Below are 6,000 nucleotides of genomic sequence, written 5' to 3' on the forward strand. Positions count from 1 at the left end.
GAAAGGCTTCCCTGAAACGGTACAGGATTTCGGTATGAAACCTCTACACAAAGGTAACTAGAACTATCTGTGTCATCAACAAATGTCTCAAAGAGAAAAAAATATACGCATTTGCTTTAGAAATTATCAATACCACATTCTTTTTTATTCTCTATGGTAATAATACCTACTACATATATGTGCATATTTCTTTTAACACATTTATCTGGCATGTAGTAACTCATGCATGCATGGACTTCAAGTATTTTATACATACACATCCATATTACAATCTGAAATTTTTCAGATAATATGAAGAAGTATATGTGATAAACATATCTATTGTTTACAGTAAGATCACCTCTTTTCTCCTTCTAATTCATGGATGTCAAGACTTATTCTAGCAGCAGAGAATGGTGAGCCATTTCAAATGGCTTTTTTCCCCTCAAAGCCTTCCTCCGCCTTTTTAAAGTCACTCACCATTTTAAAATGTAGATTTTTTCCCAAAATTACATTCACTTGAAGCTCAAAAGAAGAGGTCAAACAGAGCAGGAATAGTTTTTCTACAGCATGATTTTAAGGCAGTCTCATTACAATAATCATTGGTGAAATTACTGCTGTGATTTTGATTATTAAGAACAAATGAAAGGGACATTTCACAAAGTATTTATACTGCATACTATTCAATATTTCATATTTCAATCAACACCAAAAGCATTTTAATTATATATGAAGATTGCAGCTTTACCCATATGCCTATTCACTTATGACCGCTTCTGTTCTTTTTTGAAACAGAAAACAGTTGCAAACAACCTCCACAACAAACTGAGTTGGCACTTTCCTTAGAACACTCGTTCATTAAGATTCAAATGTTGCAAGTCTCCAGGTATGGTAATACAACAGATGAGTATGCCAAAATATTAAAAAGGTCTCTCAGCATCAAGTGACCAAGTTCACATTCATACGAAGAGCTGACCACTAATTTTAGTTTAAGGTTGCATTTATGCTTTTTAGAAATACATATATAAGGCAACCAGAATTTCAGTAGAAAATTCAGGACATGAAATTGGGGCGTACACATGAGGAGAGCAGGGCTATAGCTAGGTACAGAAAATAAAGAGGAGAGATTTTAATGCCCTTTCTCTCCTGCGTGTTCTCCCTCATCTCCTCCTCAGTTTGGTCCTGCCCCTCCTCCTTTGCCTTGCCTTCACCTTTGCATCTCGCTTGCAGCACATTCTTCCCTTTTTTGCCTCTGTTTTATGCTCTGCCTTTCACCTACGGTTTCACCAGTGTCCTAAAAAATGACGTTTTCCAATCCAGAGGTCATCTTTGATACTGGAAAAACAGAAGCAGGGGCAGCAGCCTGTACCTTGATTAATCTGTACCTTGTGACTTAGATGTGTCATTTCCAAACCATATGCTCCAGATTTACAGGATCAGCCAGGGCCAATGAGTCTCCAGAGATTTGACTATTTAAGGTAGGTTTCCCTCAAACTGATGGTTTTCGCTTGACAGTAGTGGAGGACAAAATGCAATACTTTTGCATAACAGATTGGGGATAAACCATGAGATATGTATGTATTAAGTTAAGCTTAACTTATTGACGGATACATGAAGCAACCAGCCTGTGCAGGTTACAGACACTAGGATATCACATTGTTTTTCTTTATAGCTTCAGCAGGAGTACATTCTAAAAACAGGCACTTTCTTGGCATCCAAGGATATGTGCTTATTATTTAAAAAAAAAGTCTTTCATTCACATAAATGCACAACCAGGAGTAAACACAGGGAACAAGAAGTGTAAGGTTTCTTTGGGAAATGGAACCAAAGTCGGTAAGTGACACAAACAAAACTCCTAAAACACGCTTGAGGAAGTAAGTTTTCCTTACAAAAGATATGATATGTGCGAGAAACAGAGTGGTGGTGTTTAACTCTAAGTACTGACACTGTTTATACCTTATCATTCATAATCAATCATTTCAATTTCACACCATTATATCTTTGTATCTTTGCATACTTCCTGCATTAATACTGTTCTATTTCTTTGAGCTGAGTAGTTAGCCAAAGACAGTTTCAAGCTGCTTCCTTCAGAGAAAAAGAGACTGGAGATAAATTCAGATGTTTTTGGTACAGTCCTACTTCTTTTCTGCTCCTGTTTCTTTAGAATTTTTTCCTGCTCCTCTCAAATGCTCAGACACATCAACTTTAGCTAAATAATAGCCAGTAACAACACCTCCCCTCATGCAGGTCTTGTTTTGAGCAGGGACACACAGCCACTTTTGAGTAGAGACTACTATTATTTCAACTAAATTCTTAGTGCAACCATATTTTAAAAAACCCAGTGGTTATAGCAAAGCATGCTTTTCACTCATAATTACACATATATGCACATATTAGAGATGAAACCATGCTCCTTTTTATAAGGACAACTAAACACTTCCCATTACAAGATCACATTTCCAGTTGGTTATAACTTTATCAAACTAAGCTTTTGGACTGAAATTCTCCCGATCTGAAGAAAACACCTTGGTCAGATTAAGGGGGGAAAAAAAAACCAAAAAAACAAAAAAACGCTAAACTTTCAATTTTTTAGGCTTGTCTTGTAAGACAGCTGTAGGGAGAAAGAAAATATTTTAGTTTGCTCCTATCAAAAATACTGGAAACCATTATTTCAAAAACCTCTATCATTCTTCAGATTTGCAGCAAGGATTTGAAGCTTACTGTTGTTGTGACTATGTGTATCCTGGCAGATAAAACTGGCCCGTAAGCCATCTCTGACCACGAAGGCCTGCTGAAACAGCAAGGCTCCCATCCACGTGGATGAAATTCTCTCCCCCCGCAGAAGCTGCCTGCATCCCAAGTGCCCATCATGAATGGTCTCGTGCACGTGCTATTCTCTGAACCACGCCAGACACCATCTGGAAAAGCGCAAGGTGCTACGGCCAAAGCCACGCCAAGGGGTAGGCCAACAGCGACCGGCCGGGATGACCACAGGACTGTGCCTGCGCCGTGGCCGTGTCCCATTCCCACGCACACACGTCTCCATGTTCACGCCTTCTCAGCAGGGACTCACCTCTAACCGCAAACTTCCCTTCTCTAAATTACATCCTCACTACGGCTTCTCCAGCCTGGTTCCAGTTAGCTCTCTCCTTATAGCCATACAAATAATGAAGTATTTCTTTGTTGTATTTCAGCTGAGAGTAGAACTTATTAACACTTCATTCCTACAGGTCACTAAGCAAACATTAGCAATGTTTTCAGCCACTGCCCATCATAACCCAGATTTGAATCTGAAGTAATGTGCTTTTAAGAAATTCCCATGTCTTTCTATATGGTCCCAATTTAATAACATCCTTCTATAACCTATACATATTTTTGTATTGCCCACTTGCTCTTATTGACCCCTGCTCTACTCTACCTGTTACTGTGGCGCAACAGATCTGGAGTAAGGTTATGAACTATTTGACGTTTTCTGGTTTTGTTTAATTTCAGGAAGAAAATAGTAAATAAGGTTAACAGAACTGATGAAGCACTATTTAGCATCACAAAGTTTGCTTGGATGTGGTTGTGTACAAAGTTTTGCCTGATCCTCACACTTCTACATTTTACCTATTACTGCAAAATAACAGTATATACGTAAAGCAATTCAGACTGAATAAAGCAACTAAAATAAAGATATGCCTTTAATATTGATATTGCAAGCTATAATACAAATGCTTTACTTGAGCGGTGATCTATTTTATTATTTGAATATATAGAGTGAGTATAGCTGAGATATATTTGCAATTTATAGCTCAAGTTTTCAGGGAAGGAAATCAAAGCAACTGATACGTCATTTGTATCACACAGGGAGAGGATGGGGGGGAGATGAAGCATTTTTCTGTTGAAACACATCAGTATCTGAGAAAAAAAAACATACTAAAACAAAAGAAAAACAAAGTAAACCAAGGCTGGATGATACCGAATGGTACATACAGCACTGCAATTTATAGGAGTTTAAAGAAGAGCAAAGTTATTCCTAAAAAACCTGTCTGCTAACTCATATTAAGGCTAGAAGAAATATGAATTTAGCTATGAGCAAATGTTTTAAAAGAGCTGATACAAATTATGTAGGTCTTTATCCATCAAAATAAGGTGCACCTTGAATTCTAAATGCTAATGTAAGGAGAAAAGTATAGACATTTGAAAACAAACAAATAACGTACAGAGCATCTTCAAGTTTTGCATAGACACAGCATAACACATTTTAACATGCATTTCAGACTTTAAAAAAATTAGAGGAATTTTCTAATATTGGCTCAATTTTATGTATGCAAGTGTAACTAAGTCTTATTCAATTTAAGTTATTCCTGTTGACTGATTAAAACTCATACACCTGTGTAGGACAACTTACTATAAAAGAAACTAAAAGATATCTCACAACCATTTCCAAATTAAGCACTGTGTTCAGAAGGTGATAATCTAAATGTTCTGAACTTGAAGAATGTTACTTCAGAGGTCACATTAACTACAGGTGCCAATTCAGGATTACGACACCAAAGTGCTCCAAGTCACGCAAGGTAACAGTCTTGATTTTCATTCAATTTCTGCAACTGATGCGATGGACACAGAATAGGACTCAAACGTAGTTTAATCCTTGGCTCACATATAACTCTTAATCCTGAGTACAGCAAATTTCTTAACACAGCTCATGCCTCAACTCATCATTTCTAAAATGGAAAAATGCTTATGTGTCTTAGAAAACACATTTCAAGGACAAAACTAATACGGACAAAGTGTTCAACTGTAGTGTTTGTAGGTATTTAGAAACACGTATTGAAAAAAAGGAGTTGGAGACAATAGCAATTACAACAAGCTCCTAACAACAAGGACCCGTTTGAATTACCAAATTAGGAAATACTGCCAACTTGATATTTTGAGAATTCTGCCTTAACAAAAAAGGTACTACAGCCAGGTCTGAGCTCCTTGCCGTAAATTTTTTAAATTTACTTTTACTTATAAACTCTTGTAATTTGTTTTCTTCTCCTGTATGAAAGCAGTACATCAACAGGACAGACTGATTATACAGAAGCAGTCTGATTATTCACAAAGACAAAAGGAAAAAAAAATACGAAAAAAACAGATCTTTTCCCCCCAACTTGCTTTCAAGAATTGAAATTATAGAAACAGAAAGTAAAAGCATAAGAGAAATATGCTTTTAAACTGATATTTGAACCCACTGAACAATGATTTAAATACCAGGCTTTATGCCTCCAGTTATTAACAAAAGGCTGAGCAGATGCATTGTTATGCTACTTTAAAAGAACAGATACTCAAGGCAAATGTAAAACCTGAATTTAAAATACACACTCCTGTGCAACGTGTGTGTACACAAGCACACAATTACTGAGCATTTACTATAACGTGCTCATTAATACGCCTTCCATGTGGTTTCAAAAATATTTTCATTTTGTTACTTTTAGTTATTAATTATTCCAGCTGACACAAATTACGAGCCATAATATATTGAACTTTCAAAATACAATGGTCTTTTCCGTTTTAATTTCCAGCTCTTTGCCGGCCTCAGGGGCACCGCCGTGCCGGATGCGGCTCGCAGCCACCACGTACACCTGCAGAACCCGACAGGCTCAGGCCCGCCGTCATCCTGCACGCCGGGCGCCGAGAGCTGCAAAGCGCAGGCGAAAGCCACGCCGAGCGTTTTCCAGCGTAACACAGAGCATCCAGAAAACTTTCCCAGTTCTTAAACATCCAGGTTTTCTTCCTGATAAAATGCATGTAAGACATTATGTTTAAAACCACCCTGATATTCACCTAGCAGGCAGCTGGCTGCCACACTGCGCTAAGGGGAACCACCTCCGGCACGCCGGAGAGGACCAGCCCTTCAGTGCCCCGGTGAGGTGTGCTCCGATGTCAAGCTGGTCTCAAAAAAATTAAAATAAAATAGAAAAGCTAGCGCTAGAGCTGCTCTGACACCGCCGCGCACCGGCCGGCCTCTCGGCGAGCCTGCCCGCCGCCTGGGGC

This window comes from Apteryx rowi, unplaced genomic scaffold (assembly GCF_003343035.1).
Source record: "Apteryx rowi isolate R43461 unplaced genomic scaffold, aptRow1 scaffold_151, whole genome shotgun sequence".
NCBI lineage: Eukaryota > Metazoa > Chordata > Aves > Apterygiformes > Apterygidae > Apteryx > Apteryx rowi.